The sequence below is a fragment of the Biomphalaria glabrata genome, chromosome 1 (genome assembly GCF_947242115.1).
Source record: "Biomphalaria glabrata chromosome 1, xgBioGlab47.1, whole genome shotgun sequence".
Taxonomy (NCBI): Eukaryota; Metazoa; Mollusca; class Gastropoda; family Planorbidae; genus Biomphalaria; species Biomphalaria glabrata.
Window position 1 is genome coordinate 36,570,008 of NC_074711.1, and position 14,953 is coordinate 36,584,960.

Here is a 14,953-nt window from a genome sequence, read left to right on the forward strand (position 1 = left end):
TGGTGTTCAATATCGCCTCAAATATTACAGAGACATTTATTTACGTCTCTAGTCTAAGTGTTAGCTAGAAAAGCTTGAAAAGAGAGCGGGGAAATGTAGATTTAAAAGAGAGTAAAAAAAAAAAAGTGAAGGTGTTCAATGAGAGCGAAAATGTGTAGGTTTAGAGTGAGCATGTGCCTGAGATGTGCAGCAAACTGTCACAGTAGACAACCAGCAGGCACATCCAATGGGTATCGAAGGGCTGGCGTTGGTCAATACTTCTCTGAGCTGTGGGCTGAGCAAACAAAGAGCTGCACGTGTGACAAGTGCTCATAAACAATGGAACGGAAGCATAGAGTATCTAATGAATAATCTAACAATACCACTTAGTGGGACACACAAGTAAATAGTTCAGTGCCACGGTACCACTTTCAAGTTCATTAAGGAAAGCTTTAAGAAAGAAGAGAAAAAATCCTCTTTAAATATTGAAATCCTTGATCTATATGTAAAAGTGAATATTTTCTGGCATACTTTTGTGCTTTAGGCTTAGGACATGCCAGATATTATATAAAATGCAAGAATAGTTTTGTGTTCGCTTTAAAACAAGTTTACTAAACAAAATAAATTCAAGAACAAGAATATTGGAACATATCAGAAGTAAGAGAAAGAGAAAGTAAGAGAAAACAAAAATGCTACTGAATCATCATAAAATATGGGATGAAACTAATCTTGACAATTAATATTAAGGACATAAACTCCAACACCTCTAACGCTATACAACGATACTAGCTTGAAAAGGAAGCCTAACAGCAGTACAAAAGCTACATGATACCCTGTCCAGGCAATAAACTTCTGTCTTCATTCACACCTTGTAGAAAATCAACCCTTTCTTAAAAAATTACACCGAAGTTTAAGAACAATTTGGGATAAATATCTTGAAATTAGAAATACACGCAAAAAAAGTTATTTCTTACCCCCCCCCCCTTTTTTTTTTGTTGACAGAAATGTAGCAGGCGCCATTTTTAACACTGCAAGCCGAAAGAATAACATTTGAACTAAGTCAACTTGAAGTTGTTGTATGATCGAAGCGCTACTCATAGATCACGCCCTCATTGGTACTAGCTAGAATGGTAACAAAAAAAAGATGTTTTCATTTGTCCGCTCATAAATATTGTGAAATAATGGATTATCTGAACTGGTTATATATTTTTTTTCTGAAGTTTCTAGACAGCTGAAAGAAAAAGCTATTCAGAGAATTTTATTATGATATACAAAAAAAAAAATTGTTGATTGTGAAACTACGGACGCTGTATTAATTCAATGCCACTAAAATAAGTATAAACTATTGGTTCATAATAAACATGAATTGTCTGTTTCATGAACGTCTATGCTTTTAGTTTATATTAAAATGTTAACCATAAAACACACACACAAAATGTAATTTTGTTTGGACTATTTGCAAAAAAACAAAAGCAGGTACAAGACAATTTTCAAACAAAAAAGAGATGCTTTCACCCTAAACAAAATGTAAAAAAAAATTCGCGATTTATGTACCATCGAGTCTGTACTCAACATAATGAAACACTGCTAGTTAAGTCTTGCCATAATTTTAATATCGGCACCCATGACTAGATAGCTGCATCAGGATGCAGCAGGTGTGGTCAATGGGTGTACGTAACCTTTTATTGTTGCTTCAGCATGCATTATATATTGGTACTTGTGACATTTAGCTCAGTGAAATAGGTCCAGATAAAGTACATGCATAGGATTTAGTGGCAAAATATTTATAAGATGTGTTTAGGTATACAGTGTTGTATGCTTTGTTGTTTTTTTCAGACAGGCATTTTTTTTTAGACAGCTATGAAAATTTCAATGCGCCAGGAACCTGGGGTGGGGAAGCAGTATGTAGATGCAATATTTTTTTTACAGAAGATATGTTTAATTTGAGATCAAACGACGAAAAACACATTTATTCACTTAATTTGTCTATTACAAAAATATCAACATACATAAATAGATATCGAGACAGTGCTTTTTTGACAAATAAAAAAAAACATGGGTGCCGGTACTCAGTGATGGATTGCCTAACTTTTGACTACTAATAAATTAATGATAAACGTTATAATACAAGAAAAGTAATAATTTTCCCCACATTGAAAAAGTTGCCGGTACGCCGTACCGGTGCGTAACGTCACAAAAAAAAACAACAACAACCTGGATATAGCTATAGATACACTCTATTTGTTCTATAAAAGTTAAAATCGGCTCAGAAAGAAAATAATTGGGATTTGAACGTGATTTGTCAAAAATCTAAAAAGCTTAATTTAAGAATGTCCTCTCACACGTAAGGACCAGTCTCAGAGTCGAAAGAAATGAATCCTCATCGATTTTTAACCTCCCTCTAAACTAAAGGAGAACTATTCCACTGAAACAGGTTGATGTCACTGCAGGAAGCAGCCACAGCTTTGTTTCGGTGCGTCAGTCTGCTTTGTTCGAAATGCATTATTGTGGGAAATAAATATGTAATGCAGTGACTAGACAGAAGTTTAGTACTAATCAGAGAATAGCAGGATACTCATTTACAGTGAGTTTGTTGTATATAGTTTTTTTTTTAAGTTTTATAATTTTGTAGTTAAGGTGGCAATAAATGCGCTCACTTGCTAGTGCCCAACACAACGGTTCACCATTGACCTTTGAGAACTTATGAAAGTGAACGACCTACTAAATGCCTTTGGTGTGACTTGATTACAGTAACAAGGACTCAAGACACCCTAAAACCCATGCCAGGATTTTAAAGTCAACAAAGTTTATTGGGCAGTCAAGCGTTTTCATTATACGCCCTATATATGCATAGATAGATGCCATAGCATGCCAATGATTACTATGTGGTAATTACTGATAGGTAAAGATAGGTATAGTTTTAATAAGTGCAGATATTGATTAAAATAAAAGGGTTTGACGAAATGAATTGATAAAAGTACGCTGACAAATTATAGTAATATATTCTTTAACCATCGGATACTTCTTGTTTTTCCTGGTCTAATTAAGGGATATAAAAATGGAAGATATGATTAATGTTTAATGCCCCCCCCTCCCCAAATCAAACAGGAAAAAGAAGCCCTATCAAGATTGTATTTAAATTCAAATATTTGTATTACTCTCTCACACTCGCCACATTTTTGTTTTCGTTTAGATCCTTCTGATCTTGACTAGCTTTGAACTAGATCTAGTACACAAGAGAAAATACATTCAAATAGGCTGTAGCTGTTGAGTAGAACACAAGTGAACGAGACGGAAGTCATAATAAGCAGTCCCACCATCCTCAGCATTATAACGAATCACGGTGTCTCAAATAACACACACGCACAAAACAACATCTAAATTGTAATCATAACATCAACCAAGAGATGACCAATAAAAGATGATAATTATTATTAACAAAGCTTATGGTATACAAAACTGGATGTTTGTGGGGAGAGGAGAGAACTAAAGACATACTTTGTAATCTTTGTTAAGTTTCATCTTCCCTTCCTCTGGACAGATGATGTATTTCTAAATTGAGCCCATTATGTAAACTACCTAGATAATTAATGTGCAGGTAACGGATAAAATTAACTTATAATAAGGCCAGAAGGTTCGTGTATCTAGCTTGTTCCAACTAAACAAACCTGTGTGCTTGCTGTTTTTATGAATTGAAGAGATTTTAAAAGGATATTGCAAAGACATTTTCAAGTCACACGAGTTAGACGAAAGTACATACAATATGGATACCAAACCCCCCAAAAAAACAGCAGAACTTCTGAAGATAAAAAAGCAATAGTTTCTTCGAGCACAATGTAGGCGACGGTGACATCGAATCTTTCACTAACACTATTTTATTAAGACTTTGAGATCTTAAGTTCTAAACAGGACAGACGGACAGAACAAAAATATTTGTGGGTTTCTTTTTTTCCTACGGGAGACGCTAAGAGGCCTTCTTTTAGTAAGCACCAATTGCGATTCTCTTTTCCGAAGATTGATCGTGTTCCTTTTCAAATTAAGTGTACGTATTCTTTAAAAAAAAAAAAAAAAAAAAACCACGTGTTAACTAGATAGAATTTCATTCTATGTGGTTCTAAAGAGAAAAAAAGGTATATTAGGAGTATTGATTAATCTCTCAAGATATCAGTAGCATACGTGAATGTTATAAAGCATCACATTTCAAGTTGTCACTCAAAGCCATAAGACACTAATCTAAACAAAAGTGAAAAGAGAGGAGAAATAAAGTTATCATTGTCTTTTAATAACAAAATAAGTATTTCAAAACAAAATGGTATTTACCACACTTATTGTACAAACTGTCATGAAGGCTTTCAACCCTGTAGGTATTAGAAACAAAAGAGAAACGTGTATATGTGTGCTAGGGTTAGGGTTAAACAGAAACGCATTTTCTTTTCTTTTTCAATTCCAATAATAATATTTTAAGAAATGGTAAAAAAAATTCGTACAAATATAAGCAATGAAGTCAAGACCAAAGATTCAGAAGACGTTAGCATCGCTTAAACCAAAGAAACATTAACAACAAGGCAGGGCTCATCGTCTAGCAGCAGCCCATGACATTTGTTGGACTAATAAGAAAAAGTCATTCACAAATATTCTGATCGTATACAACACCCTCAGGTATGGACAAGTCTCGACATTAGTCTTTAATGGCACCAGTTTGAGAGATTTGACCTTTCTTTTTTTCAAGACGTTACTTGGACATTACAGTCTTTAATGGCACCAGTTTGAGAGATTTGACCTTTCTTTTTTTCAAGACGTTACTTGGACATTATAGTCTTTAATGACACCAGTTTGAGAGATTTGACCTTTTTTTTTTCAAGACGTTACTTGGACATTACAGTCTTTAATGGCACCAGTTTGAGAGATTTGACCTTTCTTTTTTTCAAGACGTTACTTGGACATTATAGTCTTTAATGACACCAGTTTGAGAGATTTGACCTTTTTTTTTTCAAGACGTTACTTGGACATTACAGTCTTTAATGGCACCAGTTTGAGAGATTTGACCTTTCTTTTTTTCAAGACGTTATTTGGACATTACAGTCTTTAATGGCACCAGTTTGAGAGATTTGACCTTTCTTTTTTTCAAGACGTTACTTGGACATTATAGTCTTTAATGACACCAGTTTGAGAGATTTGACCTTTTTTTTTTTCAAGACGTTACTTGGACATTACAGTCTTTAATGACACCAGTTTGAGAGATTTGACCTTTCTTTTTTTCAAAACGTTACTTGGACATTACAGTCTTTAATGACACCAGTTTGAAAGATTTGACCTTTTTTAAAAAAAAAAACGTTACTTGGACATTACAGTCTTTAATGACACCAGTTTGAAAGATTTGACCTTTTTTTAAAAAAAACAAACGTTACTTGGACATTACAGTCTTTAATGACACCAGTTTGAAAGATTTGACCTTTTTTTAAAAAAAAAACGTTACTTGGACATTACAGTCTTTAATGACACCAGTTTGAAAGATTTGACCTTTTTTTAAAAAAAACAAACGTTACTTGGACATTACAGTCTTTAATGACACCAGTTTGAAAGATTTGACCTTTTTAAAAAAAAAAACGTTACTTGGACATTACAGTCTTTAATGACACCAGTTTGAAAGATTTGACCTTTTTTTAAAAAAAAACGTTACTTGGACATTACAGTCTTTAATGGCACCAGTTTGAAAGATTTGACCTTTCTTTTTTTCAAGACGTTACTTGGACATTATAGTCTTTAATGGCACCAGTTTGAAAGATTTGACCTTTTTTTTTCAGACGTTACTTGGACATTACAGTCTTTAATGGCACCAGTTTGAGAGATTTGACCTTTCTTTTTTTCAAGACGTTACTTGGACATTACAGTCTTTAATGGCACCAGTTTGAGAGATTTGACCTTTCTTTTTTTCAAGACGTTACTTGATTCGTTTCAACACTAGGAAATTTAACTACTTCTGCCTTTTTTTTTTTTGTTTTGAATGAAATCGCTTTCTGTTTTTATGGCGTTGTTAAACGCATGCATGCCCTCTTTGCTACCTTCCAGTGAGCGCCAATTGAGTTGGGCTGGCTGAAATCACAGTTCCAGGGCGGATAGAGGACACAAAAAATGGGAGGAAGAGGAATGGCGGGTTCATCATGTCCTTTGATTCTATTGATTCCAATTCTTACGCCTGATGATGCCGGATCAGAATTTTATTTCCCGGCAATTTTGCCAATTCAGGTCACATGACGATGTTAAGAGTCCAAGATAAAAAGAAAGGAGGCTAGTGATGGTGACTGACATTGAACGAAACTTAAATGTACACTGAAGGCTGTTATAAAGAGAAAGTACTATAGATATAAAAGAAAGCGTGAAACAGTCTTTTAAGCATACAACTATACAGTACAGAATTAAATGGAACATAGTAGAGAAGTTACATATGTTTTAATTTATTACATTTGGCGTTTATAAAAAAAAAGTCTACATAACGGTTATGTTCACACACACACACACACATATAGAAGAATTATTACTTATAAAATAGAAACTTATTATTCAAATTTTCACAAACACTTATGTACACATTATTTTTTAAGCATTATACAATACATTGAACCTCAGAAGGTATATCGCAGTTGAACAATCCATTGCATACTAAAACAGTTTCAATCACCAAACATGCTGACATGACAAACTAATAACTTTGCAAGATTTATCCAAATCCAAATAAAATTAAATGTATTGTTAGCTCCCACCAGTTTGTGGTTGTAAGTTCACAGCTTCAGTAGTGGATTGGAAATACATCTAAGCAGCATACGATTTAGATCGTCATTTTTGGTGTTTCTTGTTAATCAAACCATCTCCTATCCATCAAGACTAAGCAAACAAAACACATATAGACAGAACGTCTCGATGATCGGGACCAAAGTGGAATGACTTATTTAGACAACAGAGTCCCAGAGTTATCGTGACAAGCAAGGCTTCAGGTCGATGCCAATTACAGGCAATCGCGTGTGGACGGATTTACCAATCTAGACTCGGGACCAGATACCCTCCAGCACCTGACCTAAACAACAGATAAAAATACTGGACGGGAAATTTCGTTTCAGTATTCTGAGAGAGAGCTTGCCCTGCCCGGGATCATGACAAGAACGATAACTAGCCCATCCACAAAAAAAAAAAAAAAGTGTGCGCGCCCTCCTCCCTCACCCGGTTGGAGGAAATGACCGCCTGTAATGGCCAGTAACAACAGCAGCTTCTCATTACCGAGCCCAATTACAAGGGCCAGTGCCATATTCTGTCCAGGACCTTGAGAACGCTGGTCAAAATTGCGGAGATTAAACAAACAAAAATGACTGGCCATTCGAAAGTAAATGAGTGGGCACCAGCAGATCTGTAGAGTAAACCTGCGTACCCGGCCCCACGGACCTGGTCTATAAACGATACAACAGTTTAAGAAATTTCCCGCAGAGTCGAAGCGTTACGACCAGAAGTTCTATAACAGGAGAATGTACAACGTCTAGATACCGCTGATGTAATGAAATACAATTTATAAAAATATACAGTGAAACCCACACATTTTTAAACAATCGATTTTTTTTCTCCAGTACTACCAGACATTGCCCTCAGATCGAATAACTTCTGACATCAAGAATGTCATTTATTTACTTATTTTTCATGATTTGTGTTTATTTAAAACTCGCAAAGAATCTACTCTAATTACTATTGACGTTGGAATATTAATATCTAATAATATCAGGAAAGTGATATCCTTGTTGAGATTTATAGATGTTTATGTACAGAAATCGAATTAGCTTTTATTTATATCTACATGTCTGAGAACAGAGTTGGCGAAAAAAAAAACAACATCTCTCTTCAAAGTGGCAAATAAATCCGACTAGAATGGCCTAAATGTGAGGTCAGGGCACTTATGGTAAAAGTTAGACATGTTTAACTCATGGGGAAAACATTGAAACATTTTACATATGTTGTAATATTTCTTGTTATTACTTACAAAATTTTTAAAAAATATCTTTTGATGACAACGAACATCTTAAATAAAATTCTTAGTGAAAAATATGGCGACTTGTTGAAACTATTTTTAAAAATACTATAATGATAATATATTTTTTTCTAAATTATCCCCCCCCCCCAAAGTGACCTGTGTGCAATGGATGCTACGTCTCCTAGATTACAGGAATGTATATTGTCTATTTACATTATCTTGTGCTCCTGGCGTAGCCATTGACCTTTATACAGCACTTAGTTTTCTTTAAATTACAAGCTTGTTTTGTTCAATTATTTAATTGTCAGCGAATTTTCTCTAATTTACCTATTACAAAATCATGCAAAGGTAAAACAATAACGATTTAGCAGACTGAAAATATATGCATATTTAGTTTAGTGCTTTGAATCAGTCGGCTAAATGTTTTTGTCTAACATGGATCAACAGAAACAGTCCAGACTCTGGTATCGACTGGAAAGCTGATTAAGAAAGACATAGCTCTGGGTAGACATTGGAAGAGATAATTTTGATAAAGGTTAGGCTCAGCAAAGAATGCAGTCTAAACAGTGTAGGGTTCTCTCAAATCTGCCCTAGTGCCAGTAGTGCCATACAAAAGGTAAGTTACAAAAGCTAGGGATCTACCTGTTCTAAATAAACATGTGTGCAGTGTCAGATAGATAAACAACTGTGAAACGTTAACTCTGACCAGAACCACAAGGAAGTCATGTATACGCGGCACAAAACTGACCGAAACTGACCAGAAGGAAGAGGCGGTAATAATAAGACATCGATCACCAGTCAGAGCACAAATTAATGGGTTAGAATCGGGAGAGATTAAGGTGCCGGGGTCGTAGATCTACGATGATGACCATGTGATAAGGTTTGATACGGTGTTTGTGGCAGTTGATGTCAACATGAAAAAGAATTTAAAACAAGGTTACAAAATTGGTCCCTGAAGTGGTCCGCTCAGGCAGGTTTCAATATTGTCAGAAAGAATATCCGAAACTATGAACTACAAACTATCAACAACTACAACCTTAACTTGTAGATAGAAAAAGAATAGACGTGCTTGTGTCGAAAGTGTATAATATTGTATCGTTAGTTCAACTAAAGACTTCATACTACAGGATACGGATATATATTAATGTATTATTATTTCATTGCTAATATTCATATCTATATATATATATAGTTCGTCCATCGTGGTTCGATGATGACCACTTTGTCATCCAGGGGGCTGAGGGCTTTGCACTGGGGTTTTATGCCTCCTCATGTGGCTGGTGAGACCTATGTGAGCCCGGAATGTTCGGCTGCACACTGGGCAGGTTATTCCAGCTGGAGCTAGTGTCGTTTGTCTTGCTTTTCTTTTCTGGCGTTTTTCTTCTGCCTGCGTTGTTCTTTTTTCCTCAGCAACCTGTGCGCCAGTTTTCACAGCGTGACGCCATGATGCTCTGTCGTGTGCCTCTGTCTCCCAGGTGCCAGGGTCTATGCTGAACGCCTTCAGAGAAGCTTTGAGGGTGTCCCTGAAGCGCTTTCTTTGCCCACCTTGCGAGCGCTTTCCTTCGCTTAGTTGGCCATACAAGAGTCGTTTTGGGATGCGGTGGTCTTCCATTCTGTAGACGTGACCTGCCCATCGCAGCTGGGACTGCATCAGGATTGTGTGGATGCTTTGCAGACACGCTCTTCGAAGGACTTCTGTATCTGGTATTTTGTCTTGCCATTTGACATTTAGTATTTTTCTCAGACATGTCATGTGGAAGCGGTTTAGTCTCTTTGCATGTTTACTGTACACTGTCCATGTTTCTGAGGCATAGGGCAATGTAGGGAGGAGGACGGCTCTGTAGACCCCTAGCTTGGTGTTTGTGGTGATACCACGTCTGTTCCAGACATTTGTAGACAGTCTGCCATAGGATGCACTGGCCTTGGCGATACGCAGGTCGATTTCACTATCGATTTTTCCATTTCTGGAGAGTGTGCTGCCAAGATATGTGAATTTGTCCACTGCGTTTATATCCTGTCCATTTATAGTAATGCTTGGATCCGAGTAGGCTTTCCCAGGTGCAGGTAGATATAAGACTTCAGTCTTGTTCGTATTGATGGTAAGGCCAAAGTCTGAGCATGCTCTTGAGAAGTCACTGACGATGCTCTGCAGATCGTTTTCAGAGCAGGCATTTAGGGCACAGTCATCAGCAAATAGCAAGTCTCTGATTACTGCTGCATTTGTTTTTGATTTTGCTTTAAGCCGCCTCGGGTTGAATAGGCCACCATCAAATCTGTATGATATATTTATCCCGTTGTTTTCTCTATTTGTGAATGCATTAGTCAGCATAGCGGAGAACATGATACTGAACAGTGTAGGTGCTAGGACACAGCCTTGTTTTACCCCGTTTGATACTTCGAAGGGCTCTGATGGTTCTCCACTTTCTTGGACACGAGCCTTCATGCCATCATGAAATAGTCTCACCATGGTTATGAATTTTTGTGGACAGCCATACTTTGACATGATCTTCCAGAGTCCTTCTCTGCTAACAGTGTCGAATGCCTTTGTTAAGTCGACATATATTGAGAACAGGTCAGCATTTTGTTCTTGGCATTTTTCCTGGAGCTGCCTTGCTGCAAAGATCATGTCAATGGTTCCACGCTCTTTTCTGAAGCCGCACTGGCTTTCTGGTAGTAGACCATATTCTATGTGTTGCATAAGCCGATTTAGTAGGATGCGTGCAAGGATTTTCCCAGCAATAGAGAGAAGAGATATTCCTCTGTGGTTGTCGCAGATCTGGCGGTTTCTTTTTCGCTTGTATAAATGAACAATTTTGGCATCTTTAAAGTCTTGTGGTATTGACTATTTTTCCCACATAATTAAGAAGAGCTTATGAAGTCTTTCAATCAGGGCTAATCCACCTTTTTTGTAGACCTCTGCGGGAATGGAGTCAGCTCCTGGAGCTTTTCCGCTTGCGAGCTGTTGAATGGCAAGATCGGTTTCCTTTAGCGTAGGTGGGTCATCCATTTTTTCATTTATTGGTACTTGCTGTAGCCTGTCTATGGCCGCTTCATTTATGATGGAAGGTGTATTGAGAACCTTTTCGAAGTGCTCTGCCCAGCGTTTTAGGATTTCTTCCTTATCTGTCAATAGGATTGTCCCATCAGCATTTAATAGAGGGGATGAGCCTGACTTTGTGGGTCCATAGATTTCATTTATGGCATGGTAGAAGTTCTTCATATCGTGCTTGTCAGCAAATTCCTGTATTGTTTCCACTTTCTTGCTAAGCCAGGTATCTTGCATTTGGCGTAGCTGTTTTTGCACATTTTTGCGGATGTTAGTCAATGCATCTTTAGTGGACTGGGAGTTTGGGCTGTTCAGACACAATTTGTGGAGCTTGTGCTTTTCGTCTAATAGTTTTCTGATCTCAATACTGTTTTTTGAAAACAGTATTGTAAACAGTATTCATATCTACAATCTATGACTTTGCCTAATTGCACTTTACATGTATGTATAATATTAAACACTACTTATTTATTGTTGTTTTAAATTATATTGAACTTATATGCATTCTAAATATATTTTTTGAAAAAAAAAGTTAACATTTTATTTAAAATGAAGTAGATGGTATGACAGAAATTAATAAATTTAGTAACAGAAAATTTTTAAAAACTTTTTTTTTTAAATCTAAAACTGTATGTGTAAATGCGTTAAAAATATGCTAAATATTTATCTCCCTTACTGAATAGTCTCCAGTGTTGTTTTTTTTTACTATTAATAGTGAATAGTTGTAAACATGGTGTATTTTAATGAAAACAAAATTGCTTACATTGTTAATTTAAAAATTAAATTTTCAGGAATGAAAAAAAGTAGCCGTTGCATCAGAACTTTGAACGATCTAAAATATCATGATATCGAATTTTCAATATCTTTTCTAGTTTATGAGATCAAAATGGGACGGACGACAGATTGACAGACGACACAAAACTAATAGCAACTATTCCTCTATCGGGGGCCAATACAAAAAAAAATTACTTAACGATACAGTTTTTTAAACATTGTTTTTTGTTGGTATAAAAAAACAACTTGAAAGGGTTATCCCAGTAGCCTACCTAATATTACATAAAAAATGTAAATGGCCAAAATTGTTTTCTACACATGAAAATAATATAAGGCGTGCTTCATTTTGTAAAGATCGAATCTAAACCACTCCTGGATGTAGCCTACTTCCTCTGTGAGTTTAAAAAAAAGAAAAAGGGTTTAGTCTAACAGACGATGTTTTAATCACGACTCAATGGCTTTTTTTTGTTGTTGTTGTTTTGGTTCTGAAAATATGTTTCTTTTCTTTACCACTTTCTTGAATATTTAAAAAAAAATATTTTATTTATTTAGCTGTTAAGATTGAAACAAAATCGATGCACACATAAAATCCACTAGGCTCAGAAAGCAGGATGCCGCGGACTCACGTAATGCGCCAAGAGCTGAAACTCGGCGATTAGCTTGTCGGGGGAGAACTGATCCAGGGATAACAAAAAGAACTATTCATTAATGGACGAAGGAATCAACACGTGCTTACATTGATCGGATGGATGGATAACTTCGAGAGGGAGGGACAGAGAGAAAGGAGGGAAAGGTAGTCATTTTGTTTGCTCTATTGAACTTCGTGTGATGGCATGTGATAAATAGGAACCAGAAAGGAACAAAGCGAAATGGACATGGCACAAAGCACGACCAGGTTCAAAGGTTGCATTGGATAGAAATCTAGTGTCAACACCGGGTTAAAAAAATACAAACAAACTAAAAGCTGACAACAAGAAAAGCAAAAAATTGATTGAAATAGCACAATGAAAATATACAAGTTAGACTTACATCTGAAAAGAAATGAATAAAAGAGAATAGTGAGACCAATAATTTAATGGAATCAACGCTCAACCCATCGAGGATTTTTTAAATTTTTATCAGACCTCAGACCAAGCAAAGGACTGTACGCTAAATCATCCCGCGACATCTCCTTAGAAAAAGAGAATATTTAAGGTTGGTATATAAAGTGTCATGAATCGGAATATTCCATATTTACAAAGCTTATACCAACTCACTATGTCTGTCTGGTACAATTTTTGTACACGTTATTTCTCCCACACTCATTCTCGGACTAAGTTTAAATTTTAAATAATTATTTGTTTTACCTAACAAAACATGAAACAATGAAAAACTAACTAAATAGTTAATCAACATTGGTCATTAATTATTTATTTTTGTATCAAAAAAGGGACATTAATGCTACTTATTCAGAGATGTGGTTGTAGATGTGGAAATATATCCCTTATTAAGTTTCCTATATGTTTTTCTTCCATTTCCCCATTCTCAGATCAAGTTTAAATTTTGCATAATAATTCATAGCCGATGACAATACACGAATCAATTAAAAAATGTACCAATTAGTTTATCAATTGGTGATAATTAATGAATTTTGTTTTATATAGAAAAAAAATGCAAGCTCTTTTTGCAGTATTGAGATATATGGAAGTGATTCTGTGCTTCTTTCCCTTAGATAAGTTTTGTTTGAAAATAAAAGATTTTAAAAAATTATTTTGCTTGTGTTTATATTTATGAATTATTTTTTTTACAACAATACCAGGTACTAGGATGTAGGTGTTTTTTTTTTATTTCACTCACTTTAGGCTACCGGTTTTCTTTTATCCATATTGAGATGATATCCATTACAGCAGTACCACCTTTTCCTGGAAAACGACTAACACCAGACTAGGGAAAGAGAGATCGGTGCACTAATAGAAGTTGTCTTTAATGTAGGAATCAGTACAGTCTTACAAGTAAAACAGTTATCAGCCTGGCAATAGTTGCCTAACGATGGTGGCAATAGGTTGACGAACGATGGCCAAAGGGTAGATAAATAGGTTAGCAAATCCACGGGACGCATAATGGCCTCTAGCCCCGTATTTCTATGTAACCCTGAGCAAAATTAAATAAAAAATGTTTGTATAATATTTAAAGCCCTGCTTTTTGTTTTACAAACCGAAGGAATCTACACTATTGTTTTTTTTATTTTATTTTGTTACACAGTAGCTATTTTAACCTTAAAACGTATTTTGTCGCTGCGTTCTTCGCTTTGTAAACAAAGTTTATCTAGACAGGAGCAGGAGGAATGCGAGATGACGTAATGGGCAGGAAATAGTGGCAGTTAAAAAAGTGTTCACTTATTTACAAAGAATTGTACAAAAATTGCTTAGTGAGGGGATGATTTTCGTTACTCTAAGATTTTGTTCTGTTTTCATGTTGTCATATGTCTGCTGTAAGAGGATACACAATATATTGTTACGAATCTCGCTATCCAGGCTCTCTGCAAACTGCACCATACACCACCAACCTAAAGAACTTGACAACTCAGGGCTCCAAAGTAACGTAATAGTTTAATGTCGATAAATAACAGCCAATACTGTACAATTGGCAACACGTACACTGTACAAATATCTCTCCGATAACACCGTTCCGCCGTATCAACTCTTGCACTGGCCTCAACGTCTCGTTCCGGGCTTGCACTGGGTTCAACAGTTCAGGACTGACTTCACACACTAGGCTCGTTGTGTCGGACTCGATCACAGACCAAGATCAAGACGCCAGCCGTCTCAACTGTACTTGACAGTACTCCGCACTGAACCGTCGTAATGCTCCGTACAGAACCACACCGCTGAACTGTGCTGTAGTCGACCGGACTGTAGTGAACCGGGCTCTGAACCCCTGCCGTGAACCGTCTTGACTGCGACACCTCCGCTCTTATATAGGGTCCCTACTGGCCTTCTCGAACCGGACAGAACGCCGCTCGACGTTTCTAGGTGGTCAGATAACTACAACTCTCGTGACGCTACTGAGCTCTGTTCACGACGTCGATCCTTCCCGGACCGCCGTCGATCCTTCCCGAACCACCGTGTTGACACTCGTCTCGGCTGACCATCGTAACTCGTCAC

The 14,953-nt window shown here is 36.4% G+C and overlaps 1 protein-coding gene across 8 annotated transcripts in view; it reads right to left on the reverse strand.

Moving 5' to 3' along the window:
- Positions 1-14,953, reverse strand: part of LOC106078375 (zinc finger CCCH domain-containing protein 10-like) — a 104,141-nt gene that overhangs the window by 83,926 nt on the left and 5,262 nt on the right. Inside the window, exon 2 of one of the 8 annotated variants that reach the window (XM_056034548.1) lies at positions 4,300-4,337. The exons of the other annotated variants lie outside the window; for them this stretch is intronic. The gene's annotated coding sequence lies outside the window, so the exon portion shown is untranslated. The remainder of the gene's footprint in view (positions 1-4,299; positions 4,338-14,953) is intronic. 8 annotated transcript variants of the gene reach the window in all.